Here is a 21,930-nt window from a genome sequence, read left to right as displayed (position 1 = left end):
AATATAAAGGTCCAGGAGGTATTATGATGAGGTTCACAGATACTGTGTTCCAATCAAGCTCAATAAGCTCTGAATTCCTATTATGTTTCTCAAGCCTCCAAAAAGACATGGGAAGAAACCAAAAGTTTAAGTCAAATAAAAAGCACTTAAGCCATGAGCACATGAATGTATAGCTGGGTAATAGAGCTTTCATCTCTGAAATAAAAACAGTTCAATTCAATTGGAACTGAAGTTTCTTCCCCCTTTGAAAAAGTTTATTTTAATGAGTTTCCATTTTATGCGTGGGCTGTTCTTTAATCGATGCTGCTCCATTGAAGTTTTACCCGATGAAGACACAAGACAGATTGTCCAAGCTTGCGGCTATTGTTGGGAGTTGATGAAGTGTATGGGCCCTTATGGTTGATAACAGAAGTAGATGGTCAGAGCCAATAAATAAAACTTTAACTCTGATTGTTGGGTGTTTTGTGCTGAAAAGCTTTCTATTACCATGAATCTTCGGTTTTGAAGGACTTGTGAACCCAAAGGCAGCTTGTAGCTCTGTCACACAGACTAAGTTGGTCAGACAAGCAGCAATCTGTCCTATCCAATAAACCCAGTTTTGTCTTTTAAATTCTAGACTTCTCTTCAGGAATCAACATTGTTAATATCTTGACAGACCATTAACTTCATAATACATGTATCTGCTGCCCTGTTGATTTATCATAAGAAATTGATGTTTGCAGAAGTTAAATTGTGCTGTCCTTGGTAGTGTTTGTACAAAGCACATATCAGAAAGAAAAATTTTAACAACTGAAAGCCTGTGCTAATGTTTGAGGAAATTAATACAATATTTTTGTGACATCACTGAGAGTCACAAATGCAAAAGAACCCCAAAATTATGCATATTCTGTATTATTGAGGAAAGAGGATATTAACTTAGAGGTTTGAGTTTTTTCAATGATAAATGAGACTTGTTTAACAGATAGAGCAGTCTTAGAGCCAGATATGTTTGTTGCTTGGTCCAAAGAGGACTCACTGAACAGAAGAGCAAATAAAAATTCAATTAAAGTACTCTGCATATTTACTGAAGTAATGTCATTCATTTCAATTTTAAGAAGCAAATCTGTTCAACATTTGTGTTACAACTGGTTTTGTCTGATCAGCAATACTTGGAGTGTGGCAGCTAGTGGCTGAAAGTGTCATGCTGATGCAGTGGATGAAATTTGTCCTTAGAGATGCATCGTGTTTTCTCGAATTTCCTGATTCTTGGGGTGAAAGGGAAAGAGAGGGGGTAAGAAATCCTGACTGGCTGGGAAAACGCAGAGAGTTCAGGTGTGAATACCATTGCAATGGATTGGGAAAGTAGGGAAAGGGTAAGGTTGGGGGTAGCAGGAGGGGGGTTTCTCTGGGATTGTCAGTTGTCTACTTGCGTGAGGCTCAGTTAAGATCAGCACCTCGTAACCTTCCAAGATCCTTACTCTTCTTCAGCATCTAGTTATCAGAATATCTTTCATGAAGTAGCATGGCTAATATTTGTTACATGCGGTCTGCTCAGTTACTCCTTGCATCTGAACACAAGGAGACACCTTTTTACTGTGAGCGCAGTCAGACATTGGAACGGGGTGCTCAGGTAGGTTATGGAGTCCCCATCTATCAATACATGGTCCTGGACAACCATCTGTAAATGACCCTGCTTGAGCAGGTGGGTTGGACTATACAGTTTTAGAAGGTCCCTCCCAACCTAAACAATGGCAATTTTCTGTGTACTGTGCAGTATTTTGTTCTGGTAGGCATGTTGCTTGGGTTCTAGTACTCCTTGTGGTTGGCATGTGTTTCAGGAAAGAGAGAAGAAACATGCAGCTTGCATATGGAATAGGAGGTCAGATTGGCTGCCAAAAACTCTTCTTCTGTAATAATGATCTTTTAAACTGCAATGGTAATTAAAGCAACATCCTTTCATGCACAGGACATGGAGAAGGCAGGAAAATTTTTTTAAGGCATACTTATTATGCCTTAAAAAATATCTACTTGCCTAAACATTAATAATGTTCATACTGGATGCTCTTGATCATTCTTCATTTGTACATTTGATGGGGATGAAAATTCTGTCTTCATCATTATTTTCTTTCATTAGATGACCTGTGATTTGTCCATCTCCTGGAGGAAATTTGCCTTATGAAAAGAAGTGGCACAGGAAAATAATGTACAAGGTGTGAGAGGTCAAAAGGATGCATTTAGTGTACATCAAGGAGTCCTTGACTGTAGCTGTGGTGGTCCTAAACTTTGCATCAGTATGTGTTTAAGGACAGGCTTGATTACGTATAAAAACCCTTTATTGTACATGCAGTACAGTAGCAGTGCAACTGCTGTGCAATATCCCAACCCTGGTCTTCATAGACATAAAGATCTTTTGTGTGCTAAATAATACATTGTGTGCTAAATGGTGTTACCATGCCCTTGCAAACTGTGTGTTAACCCAAAGTGTATTAGTTGTTGTAATGGAATAAAATGTTTTGTGTATAGCTGTTGAGATATGGATAGCTGAAAAGGCTGAATTTAGAGTAAGAAGCTCTGCAATTCTTGGAGGAAAGCCAGCTACTAAAATGTCTGGGAAGAGTGAACCCAAATGAAGCCAATTCCATGGCAAATTGAAGATCAGGCTAATTTAGTGTTAACCAAATTTTAGCACCCAAGATGAGTTGCTCAGGCCCCTGTGACAGTGAGTGTGCTAATTGCACAAATCACAAAGAACTTAACCATCATTTACACTGTGCAGGATCTGTTTTGCCTCTCTCTCTCTAACTGAAAGGATCCAAAGGCTTACTACCTTCCTACTGCAGCTGATGACACTTCTATCCATATTGCATTTATCTGTCCATTGCTGTGGAAGGATGCTATCTTCTAGGCACTGGTGGTAGCATGACCTGTTAGTAAAACAGAGATCATCCATTTTCATGAACCAGATCTTCTTACTGCTTTCTGTGTCCTGTCTGTAATATGCTTAGAGATTTAAACAGGAATAGTGATACAAAACTCTGGATATTGCTGTATTATGTTATGTTGAGTGACATTGCACAAGCAGATCTCCTTGCTGGTGAATATGTAGTGTGGACTCCTGCAGATGAGATTCATTCCCTTGCTATTGCCTATCCTGACATGGAAGCTTCATTGCCAGCTCTTTCCCTGAGAGGGGCTGTGAGTGTTCAGATATAGTAAATAAGAGCAGCCTGGATACCCCAAAGAACCCACTGAATGTGAGAGAGGCACAACCAGCAAACAGAGTAAGTCAGAGACTCACTTTGTCATTCCTGGTAAGCACAAGGAGAATTCTCTGGCAGGGAGAATCGTTCTTCTTCTTAAGGCATCTAATTTTGAGTCTGTTCCTGGGTATTACCTGGTACAGGGAGGTGTGCTTGCATTTTCCTCATGAGATAAAATTATTCCTCTCCCTCCTACATGTGGTAGGAATTTATTCTTTTTACATTTAAATCAGTTTTTATATCAAGTTTCTTTTGCCTTCTAATATACCTCAGGTTATAGAATTCTTTTAATTAATCTACTAATGGAATGGGAGAGTCTGAAGTCTTTCACAAAGGTGCTCTGAAGGATGGGCATCTGTATCCATGCTTTGCCTTGGATAGACTAATGCATCTGGGGATTTTACCAGTTTCAGCACTTAGACTTTGGGCAAAAGGGTCCTCAGCAGTTAAGAGTCTGCTGGTACCCCAACTTATTTCCTTCCTAAAAAAATGCTCTCTTCTCTGATACAGCATCAGTAGAGTTTGGTGACAAGTATCAAAAAAGAGAAATATAGCATGAGTTAGGTTTTGTATGTCCTGGTTTGATGAAAGGGAAGGTTGTTGGAAGACTACTGTTCATCATATAAGATAATTAAAAATGTGCAGTTACAATACCGCCTATATTTTTAATATATTTTCAGCCATACTTGCTTTTGTATGCTTCACCTGCAGCTATGACACTTGGGAACTATGGAACATATTAGGAGCAAACACTTTGACTGTAAGAAAGGATAACACTGTATGCAAACCCCTTTTGAGGCTGCGTCTGAGTTTCCAAACCATGCTCCAAGCTCCAGCTTCATCTGGGAGCTGCACAGCCATTTAGTAAAAGGCTTTGGCTTTTCTGGTCAAACTGGAGCAGTTATTGATGGGAAGTCTGAAACCCCATGTTGCATTAAGCAAGATGATGGGTTTTGTCAGGTCATTGAAGCACTGACAGTCTGACTTCTAAGTCTTTGGAACATAAAGCAGTATCCAGTAGGAAAACTGTACCTGCTAAAGTAAACTTATTTTGCCAGAAGATAAAGAGGATTAGAATTCAATTTATATGAAAAAAGTACTGGCTAGAGGCTGTAATCACTGGCTGTCCTTTATTGTAATCCCCCAATTGCCAGATACGGGTCAAAAAGGTAAGATGTACTCTTTTGTACCAAAGCAGTGGAGTAATGAGGACATCTGTTTTCATATGGTACTTGACACACACTACCAGAAATTTGATGTCATGCTGTCCAAACTTGTACATCATTGCAGAATTGCATTAGCTTTTCTGATTGATTCTGACAAGTCACTGACAGTTTTTGAGGTGAAACACAGACATGACAAAGGGCAAGCAGAGGCTGCATATGTCAGCTGGAACACTCCCTTGTTGATTCAAAAGGGTGAAAATCTCTCAGTCTTGTCTCCTTGTGCCCCTTGCTGCTGTTTAAGCTTCCCAGCCTTGCAGCTTTAGAAATTATATGATTACAGGAGTGGGTCCTTCTGAGATTTAGCTTCAAAGAATTATAGTGCTAAGGAATATTTTTTTTCATGGGTTAATGTGTGTACCCATAAGTTAAAAAGTGTAGTTCAGTAAATTTATTCATCGTGAATCATGAAAGGTTGATTTCCTTTATTATATCACACCATAAACATAGTAATTTTTGGGTTGTATTTATACATCTATAAACTTAATTTACCCTCATGGTGTCAAGCAAGTCCATTTCCTTTCTGGAAAGTATGAACATATATGTACGAACACATAGTGTTTTAAAATAACAATGCTATGAAAAAACAAGTATTTAGCTTGCTTGTAATGTAGGGGCTTGGGGTGGTTGTCTTTTAAGAAAAATAAGGACAAATTGCACAGTGATGATATATACAGGTTTACCACTTCTGAAACAACACAGGATTCCCTCCAGTGCTACTGTCAGTAAGGTCAAATGCACCATTTGTTCTCAATATATATATTTCTATGTATGGTAGCAAAAGAGCAAATGATGTGCTGTAGAACAGCAGGTCAGAATCCCATTCTATATTACCATTTCCCATTCTGTGTTCTGCCCAAACCTTCTCTTTAAGATGGATTATAATTTTTTGGCCATCGCTTGTTTTGTCCATTTCTTGAGAATAAGGTGATCAGCAAATGGAGACCAGTTAAACTGCAAGTCTGTGGAGCTGAGACACTTAGTGTTCAAAAGAAGTAGTGAAAGAAGGATGTACTATAAATGGGAGAATAGTATATTGCATTAGGTTTATCTTGCTAGAGTTGGACACTGGTCTCAGAAAGATTCAGCTCACGTATGCCTTGGTTTTGCAAATAGGTGTGTGTTACACTTTTTTGCCTGATTTACTCCTTTTCATAAGAAAACAAAAATGCAGTGATCCATTTTAAGTGAGATACTGAAGTTGGAATTTATTCTTTGAATTAAAAGATAGGTTCAAACTATATGTTCTTATTAGTAAAAGAGAGTTTCCCTTTTATATTTTGTTTTGTTTTGGTTTGGTTTTTTTAATTAAATAGACCAGGTCTTTTGGAGTTAATCTAGAGGAGGGTCACAAAGATGATCAGAAAGCTGGAGCATCTCTCCTAAGAAGACTTGAGTTTGCTCAGCCTTGAGAAGTCCTAAACAACAAATTATATGAATGTTGTTTGGATCAGTCTTTTTCATGAGTTTAAACCTTTCCGTTTGAAAGGGTTGCGATCTCTCAGCTAAGTTAGTGGAAGGCAGTTGTTTATGAAGCATTAACAACTCTTTCTACAGAGGAATATGTCAAAGAACTAATGTGTGAAGCAAACCAAGGAATTTCCTCGCATTATTGTCATGTAAATTCCAAGAGCCCATTTTGTCTTAGTGCCCTTTCCCCTACTTCGTTCTCCAAAATTGAAGCAGTTAGACTATTTCAAAGTGTTTGATGCGTGGTCACCTATCTTCTTTTTCCTTTGTGGATACAGGCATCTCCTGCAAGAGACTTGCTTTTCTCAATTAACCATTGTGGGCACCTGAGATGCAAATAATTGGTTGGCAAAGATTCAGGAATTGTACTTAGAAAGTTCCTGACATTTGGAGCTCAGTATCATCTTGTTTTACATGCTGTTTGAGCTGCTACTGCTCTCCTGATTGTGAAGTGGTTGTGGTGGTGTTTACAGGTATGGTTGATATTTCTGTGTCTGTAGGGGGCTATGAAGGAATAGGCAGGCACACCAGAAACTGCATTGCTGCTTAAGTTCTGTCATGGGACTGTCAGACTTCATATGGACAAAGCTGGCTCAAGCAAGAGAGTAAACAGAACTTCCTCCATCTCCCACTTGGAAGGAGAAGCACGTCATGATCATCTTTGATTGTTTGAGATTCTAGGCTGGATCATTCATATTCAAGAATGATTTTTTTCTGTTTTGGATACCAAAGAGACTTGCATAAGTCGTGCTCTTATGGGAAGCCTTGCGATGACCAGTTTGAGCTGAGTACCCCGGAGGAGAGCAGAAACAAAACAAACAGCAATACAACAGTTGAGATTTAAAAAAATGTTGACTTGTTGCTATATTTCACATCCTTAGTGCATCCTTTTGCATTCATTTTGCATTTAAAGTGCAAGTTTGCATATAAAACCATACATCACAATCAAACATGCAGTATTTGGGACAGATAGACCGAGAAGGGTGATCAGCATATTCCTTAAAGCATCTTTTGTTTTGCTTAAATGCTGTTGACTTGAATATCCATTGTATTTTTTGTGATGAAACTTGGAGATATATAAAAAAGTATTTTCTGTTGGTTGTGCATACATAATTTGAGCTCACCAGCTGGAATCACATGTATATGTAAATGATGGCAGATTTGGGCTCATAATTGTTCAAATTGGCTATAGCATTTGTTATGTCAACCCTGTGTTCTCAGTGCTGACACTTTAGATTTCAATCAAAATTTTGTTAGGCAGAAGTCATAGAAAACTCCATTCTTTTAAGTGGGTGACTTTCTCATGATACAGTCTGGAGCTAGCATACACTTAAAGAATTATTTTAGCAAATGGCAGTATTTTAATAATTTAGTCTGTGGCATAGCCTTAACAGGTTATATTCTTCATAGGCTTCCAAGCTGCCCATCAAGATAGTGTCCAGTACTAATTATGTATATTTTTCTTTATTCTCTGAATGTAAAATAGAATGCCTTTTTTTTTCAAATCTCTGTTGCTTTTTTGTCCTCCTCATCTGCATGGGCATGCTGTATATATGGATTATTAGGGACACTTGCTAGCTGCAATGCCATTTATGAAATAAGGAGCTTTATTACATTACTTTTAGAATCATAGAATCATTAAGATTCGAAAAGACCTCCAGGATCATCAAGTCTGACCTTTGACCACATCAAGACACCACCGTGTTTAAACCACTAAGTGCCAGATTAGTCGTTCCTTGACCACTTCCAAAGATGGTGATTCCACCACCTCCCTAAGTGGCCCATTCCAGTGCTTAACCACCCTTTCTGTGAAAAAATTCTCCCAGATGTCCAACCTGAACTTCCTCTGGTGCAGCTTGAATCCATTTCCTCCTGTTCTGTTGCATGTTGCCTGAGGGAAGAGCCTGACCCCCACATGGTTACACCCTCGTTTCAGGCAGCTGTAGAGAGCAATAAGGTCCCCTCTGAGCCTCCTTTTCTCAGGCTAAACAACTCCAGCTCCATCAACTCCTCATAGGACTTGCTCTCTAGACCCATGGGGTTGCTGTGACCCAGTGCAGGACCTGCCAGTTTGCCTTATTGAACCTCATGCTGGTGGGCCTCAGCCCATCAGTCCAGCCTGTGCAGATCCTTCTGCAAGGACCTGTGCAGCCCACAACATACTTCTATCTGCTGGTGTTCAGCTTTTCCAAATTGCTGGCTGTTTCATTGACATATCCTGTGATTTTTCTGGTGTGCCTAGAAAAATCCCTCTCCCTTCTCAAGTCTCTGAAGATGTCAGGTTTTTGTCCATCCTAGGCTTGATCTCTGGAGGTTTGTAGCTTGAAAAAAACCAACTGTGGTTATTTTTCCCCCTTTAGGAGTTCTGTACCTGTAGCTATCATTATTTTTTTAACCTTTCCTTTATTTATTTGCTGTTGCAGTTCCTTTGATTCTGAGCACAATCACACAGATTAACAGTCATCAGAGCAAACCTGGGCAGGCAAATGGCTGCTCTCATAATACTTATAAAAGATAATGCCAACAGTTTCTCAGTTTACCACAGTCCTGACTCTTCATTAAAAAGAATTGAAAATGCAGAGCTGTCAGCCTTAAAATCAGGGAGTGACTAGCACAGAAACATGAACTGATCTGGACTGTCACAAAGTACATTTTGGTGTCTTAGTTAGGTAGGGCTCAAGCAGAGTAGAAGTGCCTTAAGGCACAGACCAATTCTGAGCTTTATGTTCAGAAGCATTTTACAGCCATGATAATGTATCTCTGAAATTAAGCATCCTAAGCATGGCTGATTGTCTTTTAGTTAATTTATCACTGTAGAGTATCTATATAGCTACTTAGAATGACAGGCTGTAGTATGGGCAGTAAACCCTTCCCATGGCAGTCTGCATCTGCAGGCTTTGTCTGGACCTGTGATATAAATGTTCCTGATAGGCCTTGTTTTCCTACCAGACAAGGTTGGTTTTGTCCCCGCTCGTGCATATGCATGTGAGGGAAACAAGGAACCATGCTGATTAAAGCTGGAACTTCTCCAGTTCCTCCTTACCCACCCCAATCTCCTCCTATCCCCAAGTTTATCTCAGGAGAAGACATCTATCATGTGTCCCCACCTCATAGCACATCAGCTCCTGCACTAGACACTCCTCTGTTAGAGACACACAGATTTTTATCATTGACCTTCTCAAGAAAGGTGCATTTTAGACATCTTCAATGTAAATACATACTGCACTTCTGACTAGATAGGTGCTTGGTTTTGCCATCAGCAAAGTCTAAATTTCACATAGTGGTTGTAGGTCTGATGTATCCGTCGCAATACCTTGGTTTCTGAGAATTGTGTTCCTGTGGAACTGCAAGTCTGAGGTGTGTATTTTAAATTGTCTTTCATGGTGGTAAGTAGTCATTGGTAAGATCATGTTTGAATTTGTATGGTCCAGGGTCCATGAGACCAGTGTATGTTGACATCCTAAACTCCACATTTGTGTATTCCAATTCAAACTGTTGATTATGGCCCGATGGATAGCTTGTTAATATGGAGTTTAATTTTAGTACCTCTGTGCCACTGGTTTTAGTATGCTGCTTAAAGGGAAGCAGTAAATTCTGCTTTCTTCCCTCCCACTCAGCTCTAATGTGGACTTTGTAGAAATAACAATTTCTAAAAATTGTGGTCTGGATTTCATTGCAAGCTATTGCAGAAACAAGTACAGATACATTCTAACATATCAAAAACATTACTGCACATTTCCCATGTTGGTTGAGTGTGGTAGCACCATTTCAGCATTAAGTTAATTGTAAGGAAAGTGTTCCTGGGCTTAGCAGCTTGGTTTCTGTACCAAAATCTGGATTTCTAAACACTTTCTGATTTGTACTCCATTAGATCCAAGTATTTTTATGTTATCAAAAGATTTGTAAGTACACCTTTTATTTAGAATGCTTGTTAGTGTGTAAATCATAGTTAGTGCTGAGGAAAAATGGAAAAATATCTTTCCCTGGAAAGATAATTGTGGTGACTTTTCACCTCAAAGCAATTCTTTGTCAGCTTGAGAGGTGTAAGGGAGTAAAAGGTGGGATATGCTTTAGGGAGCCCAAACACAGAGACAGGGTATGAGATTAGGGTACACAGACACATTCACTGACCCAGTGATGAAAAGGAGTTATTCCTCAAAGATCAGGACAAATCCCACGTTTCCTGTGTTTTCTTCCCTTAAAAAGAAGGGCTTAGTTCTTTTATGAAAATGTTATTTATGGGCAGAACAACCTACCCATCAAATTTTCTGTCTGGAAATTAAAAATGCTTTGATGAGGAATAATAACGCTACAGTGGAAGGAGTTACATTGTGTTTGTCTTTCAGAAGCAAGCAAGGCTTTGAGAATGCTCTTAAGCCTTAGTTTCATCTAGGCAGTGTCTCATTTCAGAGACTGACAGGTAAAATGATTGGCATCAAGAAGGCACTTTTCTCTTGGCTCCTGGCACCCTTCCAGTGCTGTGATTCGTGCCCCAACACTGTGCAGCACCGTTTTAGTTGCTCTGCAATGGTTTTCTGCTCATAGCAGAATTGAAGATACACATACAGAAAGCTCTATGCAGTGGAGCTTTGAGAAGAATGTATTTTTATGTAGGGGAGTAACCATTCATTATCAGTTATCTTGCATAGCTGGTATGCAAGATGACAAAGCCTAAAGGCACAGAGAAGTTTGAAGCTTAGCAAACTACAAGCGTTCAAAATGTAAGGGTGGAAGTATTGTTTAAGATAGGTATAGATATAGATTATATAGATATATATCAGCTTTTATTTTGGACCCTCTGCTTTCAAAATACTACAACTTTCTTTTTAACAAGGGGATAGTTGCATCCCCCCAAAATGTAGCATACAAGATTTGGCTCAGTGGAAATTGATACAAGGGGTTTTGGTTTCTTTGATTCAATAGCAGCAAAACCACACATGTTAAAATAGGGGGACTTCACTCATTTTTGAGCAGACAGATGTTTCCTGAGATGTTAAAATAAATTCATTTGGTTGTTGGTAAGATAATACTTAAAATGCAAGCCATCAGTGTAAGGTTGTAACTGCATGTCCATGGACCCATTCTTTCAGCTGTTCCAGATTCTTCAATCATGGAAGGTGACAGGAGTACTTCTGAGAGCTTTGGGAGCTCTTTCTTCAAGCTTTGGTGTCCCTGCTGTTTCACAACAGTGACTTACCCACATTTTTCTGTGCATGTTTGAGAGTACACAAGTGGCCTCACATTCCAAATAGCTTCTCAGTTACTGGCACTTGGTACAAAACCAAACTCAGTGACAAGATTTCTCTTCAGCAGACCTTATATCATGAACTTTCAGTATGTACTGAAAGGAAGATACCAAATCAAAGCAAGTTTTCCTTCAAAGAAGCCAAGATATCTTCCCACTGAGAGAAAATTTCTTGCCAAATGCTGGCTCTCCAACTGTGGCCATCTTGACTAGGGAGCTATTTAAAGCAAGGATGGAAATTTTTTTTTTTTTTTTTTTTTTTTCATTATGGCAAGACTTGCTTTCACTTCTCATGGATAGCTGAGATGTTGATGCTCAAACTTTCCTTTAAAAGTATGTTCAGACAGAAATCAAGATCAGGAAATTTCAAAAGGAAAGTGATAATTTGGATGAACTGAAAGTAGAATTAAAATGGACGCTGTTAACATAAATATCTGTGTTGTTTCTGCTACTATAATCATATTAATTTCTCTTTATCTGATATATTCTATCCTTATTTAAGTCAGAGCACACCCCACATGGTTGTTGCATCCACTTGAATGTACACTGTCTCTTATACTGTCTGACATGGTTTATAGCAGGTAAAGAAGGGGCATTGTAGGGATGGTTCAGAAACTGGGCCCAGATATGCCAGTATTGTTTAAGATAAATGACATTGCACTGGATGAGAAACTGTCCCTTGTCTGATCCCTTGGACACAAAACATGGATGTGGCATTATGTGCATTAGGAGGCCTCTTGTATGAATTTAGTTTTCTAAGTTCGCTGCAAAGTTACTTGCCATGGAATAAGTACTTGGTGCATCACTGTTTATTACTGTTGCCCTTTTGATGAACAACCAGTGGTTTTTTTTGACAGAAAAGAGTTACCTTTTCTAAAAACGTGAATCACTTAATTATCTAGGTTATGTAGGCAAATACAGCTCCTCACTACATAAACACCAGCCATAGATCTGAACTTGTTTATTTAAAGGCATGAATATGCACATGCCTGGTTTTAATTGGGATACCTCATTTTCTGATTTCTGCCCTTGTTATGCAGAAAAGGTTTATATTCATCTAACCTTCCTTCCAACCACACTGTTCTTGTTGCTGTTTTCTCCATTGCTGTACCCCCTGCCATCAGTCTTCTGGTGAATAAGGTGTATGATGAACACATAATTATCATCTGCTCATGTCTCCCAGCCAGACTATGCCAGATCTCACAGATTATTTTGCATAACGTCTTTAAGAGACCACCTTTCTTCTCCGTCTGTGTATCTCACATGCTTGTTGGGTTCCCTGCTCTGTTATGCCTTAGTTATTGCACCTCAGCATATGACCACTGGGGATGAATCCATCAAATGCAACATGCTTAGTTGCATTTTTGCAGTCTCTCGTGGTCTGGCTTCTCACTGATTCAACTAACCTTTCATACAGTATCCAAGTATTTACACACTCTTCTTTATCAGCCCAGAATGCCAGTTCATCTTTGAGGATATTGAGGATACTGCCCTTGAGAAATGACTTTCAGAGCTTGCATTTCCTTGTGACTATACAGAAAATAGTTTATCTGTTTATGCGCCAAGATGACTGCTAATTGATGTTAACAAAATGCTTTTCCTGTGCTAATTCCTTCTGTCCTTAAACAGCTGTTGTCTATTGTCTAAACTAAGATCTTTGAGGAAGTAAATGCCTTTTTCATTTGCTTTGGTTTTGTGCAGTACCTAATGCAATGGGCTTCTGACACGTGATTTAGGTTATAGACACAGTTCCAAAAATAATAAAGTACAACTAGTTTGTTCTAGTGATTACCTCTAATAGCACTGTTTATGTCTTGTCTTTTTTATAGTTTCTACTCACAAGCAGTACCTTTTAAAGTCCTGTAAATTTCAAAGTCAGAACAAATCATTCTGAGATTATAAAGTAGCAGTATCCCTAGCTAAAACCTTCCATAAATATTCAGGACTACTGAACACAAAAATAAAGAACACCGGCAGTATAGTCTGTGTTTCTGTTGTTATTCCAAGGCAGTTTACTGTCTTGGGGAAAAAAAAAAGAAAATATTTTTTCTCCATGTGCTTATGTTTTATAGTACTTTGTTTATAAACTGTTAGACTGTTTCCCTAAAGGAAATGGTGAGAATGAATTCAAAGCCTGTTGAAGCTAGTGAAGCATTAGTCAGATTTAACATTTGTTTATTTGTGCCTTTTATACAGAAAGAAGGTTGGGTGTATTTTTTTAAGAAAAATACTCAAATCTGATTGCAGAGCTACAATATTGGTAAATTGTCTTGAGGGCAGGTCTGCCCTGATTTTAAATCGTGTTCTTAATTGACTGAATGTAAAGATGACTCCTCTTTGAACGATCTCATATAGATAACAAAGAGAAATCCCAAATTCATTTATTGTTGGTTTGGACTTTTTCTGATTGATGCACCAGACTTTGTTTGACAAGAGAGGCATCACCAGAATAGTTACCTAGAAAATGAGTTCTTAGTTACTTATACACAGATTTTAGTTTTAACTCAAAAACAGTGGCCTCTTTGCCAGAGGCAAATTATAATCTGGCAGGCACACAAGGCCCTAAAGACTTCAGAGGAGCTGAGCAGAATGGCCCATATATCTCATTTTGAAGCTCCCTGCAATAGCTTTGAGTCCAGTGAGGATCTGTGTGTTGGAAAGATCTGCCTCTTGACACAGCAACAGAGGAAGAAAGATTAGGCAGGCACTGTGTTCCCTGTGTGGAGGCCCAATTTCTTTCTTTAGCAGAATGACCTTAGCAATGGACTGCTGGATATGATAAATGTTTTTTTTTTACCTAAGTCAAGATGATGATGCTTCTGACGGTCCTCACTGTGTCATCATAATTTTGTGCTGCAAATGATCAAATAGAGGGTGAGGGAATTTTCAAGATCTAGTAAGAGGAAAGAGAACATGTGTATTACCTGCAAAGCTTTTAAATTTCCTAAATATGATGAGTATGCTGTGTTTTTTGAAACCACTGATTACTTTTTGGGGAGACTTAGTAAAATGATAAGCTTTAGAATGTGTGTCACTTCTTTGTTGATGTGTGTGTTTATGTAAGGCATGCACATTGAATAAATGTACATGTAAAGAGATTGCCTTAGACCCATTCACATTTTCACATGGATGTGCAGCTGAGATAAGTGTGTGCAAAATTCAGATGCAGTAAGCTTTCAGATAAATGGGACAGGATCTCTGTTGCTGAAAATTAGCAGAGCTCCTTTGACATCAAGGAGTGTAAATCCACTGATCATCCCTGCCGACCCAGCCCATCCTGCCTCAATTTGCATATACCACTCTTTTCCTTTCTGCTAATGAACTGGATGCCTCTTTCTTTTTCCCCATGCAGAAGGGGGTTAGTCCCAAATCTCAAATTAGTCTGGGAATCCCAGCTTCAGTCCAGCTCCAGCTGTTTAGCAAAAACCCTCTGGACTGAAATTGTCTTTCTCCACCACTTCAGGGCCTTGCCTGCTCGGAGGAGTGACTGTGCTGGGATAAACTGAAGGTCCAGAAAACTGAAATCTCAGGTGACTCTTATCTTTGTGCAGTAACATACCATACATCGTTTCCAGTGCCATTTGTCTTCTAGATAGCTGGGAAACCAAGAGATTGCTTGCTTTTTGAAGGTGTTTGTTTTGATTTCAGTAGGGCTCAGCTATCCCCAAAGGAATTCAGTCTTTTTCCCATACAATAAGAAAATAAAGTCTGGTATCAAAACAAACCACAGGTGATGGTTTAAGGAAGAAGGTGTACTGAAGATAAGGCCAGGTGAAATGTTTTTTGCAAATCCATGGCGTGCTGCAGGATGTTTCTACTGCTCCTTCTTTGTACAAGGTTAGGAACTTTAACTGATATCATGATTTATTGGAATTGAGCACAAGACAACGTGTCATCAGAACTCACCATAAAGCTTGGGGGAAAACACAAAGCATTCCTCCACATTTCAATCCTGTGGTATTAAATTTCACAGTGTATATATTTTGTATATTGATATATATATATCTAAGGCATATATATATATATATACACTATGTACATATATATTTATAATGCTCTATAGGTACTTTTATAAGTAAAAGAAAAAAAAAAAAAACATATGATGGTTTGCATCTTAAAGAAAAATTACCCTGATAGTTCTCTCTAAAAAAGTAGGCTCCACTTTATTTTTTTCCCTTTAATGTGAATGCTCACAGGTTGTATGTTAGGCTTGTTTTGGAGGAAGCTAGTTATGGAAGGAGTCTGGTTCTGAGAGCATAGGATTCATCCTTCAGGATTCAGAAGTCCTGAGGGGCACAGCTGTCAGGAGACATTGACATTTAAAGGAGAGGAGGCTGTCTTCTGTGAACACTATGCAAGTCTCTCAAAGGTTTTGAAAACATGGAGCAAATGCAAACTATATATAAAGACTTGAAGGCAAGGTGCTCCTGGTAACCTACATAACTGCAGATGTGAGCTGCACCACCCTAGATTTGGATACAGAGGATTAAATTCACTGTTATCCCAGGAACACAGCTGATGTTGACATCCGTTCAGATCCATTCTGTTTACAGAGGAAGAACAGAGATCTTCACTGTTAGTAAAAGCTGTTGTTGAATATGTTGGGATAAGAGAAAAAAATTACAAAGACAGATTCAAATTAATTTGGAGTCACAGAAGACAGACTAGGAAGCATTTCAGTGATGTAGTAAATTAGTACAGAGATCTTTCACCTCCAGCCACTGGGTTCAAACTCATGCCAAGCTGCAGGCTGATAACAAACGAGTGATTTAAACTGTGTCCTTACTAGGGCATGGCCATGGTTTCTTGTGTATGCCTCTCCTCAGCTGAAAAGTGTTTCTGTTATATTAAATGTCAGAGTGTGGGATTATTGCTTTGTAAAATTTACAAAACTGATATATTTTCAACATTAATTATGATATTTAAAATAGTGGCTTTGTCCTGGTTGAATTAAACTATTTCAAAACACAGCTATTGAAATTAATGCATCTGTTTTATATGAGCATTCTCACAGGAATATGGAAGCTCTTTATTCTCTTATTTATATATGAAGAGTTAATGCATATACTCATAGTCTTTTTTTTTTTTTTAATAAAAAAAATACTAGGGAAGGGAAGTGTCTGTTTTTAAAAACCTTAAACCCTTAATCTTTCCTTTTTACATAGTAGCTAGACTTGGATGCAGCTAATGTCATTTGGATGTTCAGTACAACATATGCTCAAAAGCACAGCCAGCTATATTGATAAGATAACCCTCCTTCTCCACATACTATGGGTGCAGATTTGAATTTAACACTGTTAAGCTGTGGAGGTGAAATGAGAGATCATGTGAGGCCTTTTTCAAAGTTCCAACCATAAAGCAACATTCAAATAATACCAAGTGATAAATTCATAAAAGTGGAACAGCTCCATGTTTATGTTTCTCTCACGCTCCATAAATCAGACATTTTGTAGATATGTTTGGTTGTGCCATACGGTCTTCTTCTATCAGAAATTTACAAAGATCTGAATAATGTTATATAAAAAATTGGGAGAAAAGCTCTGGTATTTTTCATTGTTGCGATTATGATCTGGTGCATGGTATAGGTGACAGAATACCTATATCCTAGACAAGATGAGATACAACTTTCTGTAGGTATCTCAAACTATGTGAAATAAATATTACTTTATGTATTTATTTTATTTTGGAAATGTATTATAATCTCTCATTGCTGAGGCAATATTTTATTAATCATTCTCTCCTGGAGGAAAAATAATATCACACTAGTCAGTTGGGAATACTTACAGTTCTGCAAGCTGCATAAGACAGCCTTTATCAAGAAAATTACCTTTTAGAGAACTAGAGAAGCATAGATGTTTGTTAATAAAAGCCCAAATGTATAGCCTAAACATGCCATTTTTGCTCACTAGAGTAATTCTGTTTACTTCAGGAGAAGGAACTATTCCTATGTCAGTATAAAGCACCTGGTGAATTTTTTAATTTCCTAAATTATTCATCTCTGGGGATGGATAATGCATATTTGAACATTTTAATTATAGTGTATTATAGTCTATTTTCAGACTAAGAGCTAGCATATACAGCGATTTTCAGTGGTATTGTATAATGAGTAATGTTTCTGATTAAAGATTATTTATGTGCTAGTTTTTTTTATGATTATTATTTTTATTTACTTCATAGACATACTTCACAAAATATCATGGGCTGGCATCTCTACAGTAGCTCGGAGCTGCTCTTTAAAATGTCCTTGACTTTAAATAAGTAAATAGCCAGAATAGGCATATTCTTGGCTTCAATGTAATTTGCCTTAGTCCACTCTCTGACAAGGCTGTTTAGGAGGGAGGATGCCAGTGGTTTCCAAGAGGAAAATTTATACTGGGGGAAATTCAGTGTTTGACAGTAACAGAAAAGGACATGAGAGGCAGGTATGAAGGCACCTACTACAAGGGACTCCAAATTTTAATTGGACTTTTCCTTGCTTCTGCAATACCAACAGTTGGAGAATTTATTAATAATTAAATAAAAACAGTGGAATACTTCTGACATCATTCAGCTTAAGGGGAGATATTAATGCACTGCATTATTTTAACAATGAGTTGTATGTTCTGCTTGGTCTGTATACTGGGAAGAGCATGACTTTGCAAAGAGGAACATGAAAGGATACCAGTATCCTTCTTCTCCATTGCATTTTCTTGTTTTTCATATGCTGGGTTTAGGGAATGGGACAACTAAGAATATTTATTTTTACCTCGATAAAAAAATACCCTGCAGTTTGAGTATTCCATTTTAAATATAAAGAACCAGCCTAAATCTTGGCATCCCTTTCCAGTAAGGATACGGGGCAGAGTACCTTTACAGCTTTACCTGTCTGGGCTTGCAAGTTACCATTGCTGAAATACACCATCAGCTCCTGGGTGCTGCATCCCTTTTCATGTCATGTTAAAGGCAGGGCTAACAGGTCAAAGGGCATTGTGAGCCTCCCAGGGCCCTCCTGACTCTCTTCAATTCAAGACAGGTAGTCCTGAAGGTTAGATGCAAAGCAATAATGAGCTTTTTATTGCCACGTGATAGGCTTCTGATTTCTTATTTTCAGGTAATTGGTTGGCTTGTAATAGAGGAGGTGAGGATGATTTAAGAACTTCTTGGAAACATGCCTCACTGCATTAGCAACTGAAACCAACCCAGATTCAGCAGAGGTTTTTTCATACTTTTCAGTAGAGTATTTTAGAGATCATTAAATGTGAAATTAATTAATCCTTATCATTCCTATGGGAGATGGAGGAGTTTTATTAGTCCTGTTTTACAGATGGGGAAACTGAGATAGTTTCAAGTAACTCACTTCTATTTGGTGAACCACTGGTGGAGCAAGGATGACAGCAGAACACCTCCTAATTGGTTCCTAGGCTCCTTCCTCAGCTGCAGACCATGTTGTTTTCCTGCAGCTTCAAACTCTTTTATACCTATGCCCATTGTTTAGTGCCTTAAGCCTCCTTAAGTTCAAACTCCAGGTGTCGCAAACTCTTCATCCAGTGCATGAGACATTTGTTAAGATGTCTGCCAACATTTTAATTTAATAGCATTGCCACAAATGACATAAGAATTCTGGGAGAGCGTGAAGTGCAGGTGTTTTTGGTGTGCCATTCATTTCCTTCGACCACACCATGCTTCTCTCCAGTTCCCTAACACAATTTCTTTTAGCTCTCAGTTGCTGGAAAATTTCTGACCCTGAGAGCCATTTAGAGGCAGGACCCTTGCTGAAAACACTCTCATTTACTGCATAGTCTTAATTTGCTCCCTGAAAAATATCTATTACTATGATACACTGAGGCTGTGGAAGAAGAAAACAAGCCTACAGGTGATGGCAGGATCCTAACGTAAAAACAAAGTGAAAAGTATGCACTAACACTGGATGTCTTTAATTCTGATACTTCCCAATTTTATACTAGATAAAACAAGGTGTCTTTAATTTGAGATTTAAACTGTCATTCCTTGGGTTTATTTGTTTCCCTTGTACCTCAGAGGGCCCAAAGGAAGCATGCTGTTTGCCATTGTAGCAACAACTTCCCGTGTAGGTGATGATCGCCCTTCCAACCCCAGCCTCCGGTACCACGGCACATGCTGTTTCAGCTTGTTAGGGGATTAACAACTTTAGCTGAAAGCGTAATAAGCCTTTTCCTTTTATCCTTTAGGCACCAGCTACTACAGGGGTATGCACATCACGTTTGAACAGTGCCCTATCTAGCAGGATTCAAAAAGAAACAAGGGAGGCGTGCAGGACAGTCAAGGGGAGAGAGACTGCAGCAGCCTGGGTCAGAGTATATTGAGCCCTGGGTGGTTTTGCTTTCTGACTGATTTGATCGCTCATAGGGTTGATACACAATCTGCAAAGAAGAGTGCTCTGCTGGGGTGGTGGCTCCTGGAGACCCTGCCTCTGTCTGCCTGTAACCATGCTGTATTTCCTTTTTATTGCACCTGCAAGCAGTACTCGGGAGCAAGGCACTAAATTTTGTATACCGTCTGGATGTCAGCAGAGCATTGCAAAGGGGGGTTTGTATTCCAGTTAGGATGCTGTTTTGGCTTTGCAGATGGGAAAGTGGGACAGAGTAGCTCCAGGTTTATTTTGCTCACTTCAGCATGCTGAGCTAGGTTAAAAAACATTTTCATTTTCACCTCATTTCTCAGAGAAAAAATTTTCCCCATTATTATTTTCTCTCCCTCTCCAAGAAACTATTATTTTGTTGCAAACAGACAGAAAAAATTTCCTTTTTTTCTAAATTCTTCTTTTTCTAAATCTCATCCTGATTGTAAATCCAGGAGGAGCAGTGTTTTGAGCCATGACTTTATTAGTGTACGGTGGACACGGAAAGCTGCTTTAGACCTTTTTTGGTTTTGTTTTTGACTTCACAAGAAATTTGTAATATTTCTGTATTGGTAACATGTTGTTAAATTTATAAGGCAGATCACCAGCATTATGTTTATGGTCTGAGTTCATGATATATTTCTGATAAGTCCATCCTTGGATCAAACACTGATTTCGGTAGAGGGTTTCACCCCTCCTGACTTTGGGCCATCAGCATATGGTAAAAATACAACTTTCAGCAGCCCAAATGCTGCCCCATGTCTGCTATCTCCTGGGTCCTGGATATTGAAATATGATGGTCGAAAGACTCATGTCAGAAAGCAGAGAGTGAGAGGGTGATGGGACAAGGTGAGGGGTGGCTGCAGCCATACGGATGTCAGCGAAGTGCAAAGCAATACCACATGCCAGAAAATACTGCAACTACCTCTTGCATTTTGTATAAGCAATTTTCCAGTCTGTTGTCTTCTGTCAAATGCAATGTTCTGAGACATTTAAATAAAATAAATACTGCTGTTGAGTTATATTTAGAACCATGTGAAATTTCTCTAGTGAAGCTCCCATCTAGGCAAAACATTGTGGCTTTCAGATTTCTGTACCACTTGAAGCTTCATCAGTGTTTGTCAAAGAGGTTGCTCATGAAATCTGATGCTGAAGGTGGCTGCTTTCCAAAAGAGGCTCTGCCTGCCACTATGGACACTGCTGGAAGGCTTGGCAAACCAGGGCTGGGTCTGGGTGAGCCTCGGCAGAGAGTTGAGTTTCTCGCAGGTGGAAGGTCAAAAAAGCAAATGATGAGACGGGCTGCTAATGGAAATTGAAATGAAGGTTTGCATAAACCTCCCACCCCTGCTCGTTTTAATCTTTGAGCTCTCACATTTGTCTGTCTTCCCAGACATGCATCGCTTATCTAATGAGGACGGGTGTTGTTGTAGTGAGTACCAGCACATGTGGGGGCTGGCCAGGGCAAGAGTAGATGTGTGGAAATCCCTTCAGAGGTGGGGTGAGAGCCCACTGGGATGGGGGCCATGGTGCGACCCTGGGGTCTGCCCCTGACTTGAGCACCCATCTCCCTCCCTCTCCTCTAGCCTGCACAGGGTTGCTCCCAGCACCCCACCTCTGCCCTGGGGAGTCACCCTCACCCTAAAGTGCTCCCCAGGAGCACCATTTTGCCCCCTGGGATGCAGCTGGATGGAGCACACTACTCAGCTCTAGCCCCATTTTGAGGCTTCTTGAGCATGGAGTGTCAGGTGTGTGCATCCCTCTGGCTTTAGGAAGTGTGGGAAGGAGGCTGGCAGTGCAACAGTTTGTAAGGGTAGGGCCACTGGTGCCACACAGGCTCCAGCTGGTGCCACAGGGGCTCCAGTTCATGTTTCACTGCACTTTTCCCCCAGTACTAACATGCAGTCAAATGGATTTTGATAAAGCAGTGAGTGATGTTCTCTGTCCCTTTTCCTCATGAGATGGGGAGGGGAGAGGAGGGAAGGAACTGAGCATACCTTTAAATCACTGTGCTTTTTCTTCATAAGGATCCCCCAAATAATTTCAAAATACATGCAAGCTTTATTGTAAAATAGATATTTAAGAGGAAGCAGGAGTATTTGTGCATCACAGTTGTGGTTTAGCTGTGGAGGTTATGGAATAAAATGAAATTTTTAAACAACATTTAAAATAATTGCATAAATTGTTTAATAGCTTGTTTTATTATTATTTGTAACTCAATAGGACCCTTTTTCATTCATTTAAGAGTTAACCTTGTTTCATAACGTTCTAGGAAGTGGTATGGAAACCTTTATTCTTCCAGAGGGTCGGATTCTTTTGTGAGATATGATAGACAAAGCTGGCATCCCTTGTAGAGGATGTGTAAAGCCTGTCTCCAGACATTGTGACATTGCTACAGAC

At 39.2% G+C, this 21,930-nt stretch overlaps 1 protein-coding gene across 4 annotated transcripts in view; it reads left to right on the top strand.

Moving 5' to 3' along the window:
* Positions 1-21,930, top strand: part of CYP7B1 (cytochrome P450 family 7 subfamily B member 1) — a 125,462-nt gene that overhangs the window by 51,343 nt on the left and 52,189 nt on the right. The window contains exon 2 of one of the 4 annotated variants that reach the window (XM_072924698.1): positions 14,641-14,707. The exons of the other annotated variants lie outside the window; for them this stretch is intronic. The gene's annotated coding sequence lies outside the window, so the exon portion shown is untranslated. The remainder of the gene's footprint in view (positions 1-14,640; positions 14,708-21,930) is intronic. 4 annotated transcript variants of the gene reach the window in all.

The sequence above is a fragment of the Taeniopygia guttata genome, chromosome 2, assembly GCF_048771995.1.
Source record: "Taeniopygia guttata chromosome 2, bTaeGut7.mat, whole genome shotgun sequence".
Classification (NCBI taxonomy): Eukaryota; Metazoa; Chordata; class Aves; order Passeriformes; family Estrildidae; genus Taeniopygia; species Taeniopygia guttata.
Note: the sequence above shows the minus strand (reverse complement) of the source record. Positions and strands in the feature narration are given on the sequence as shown.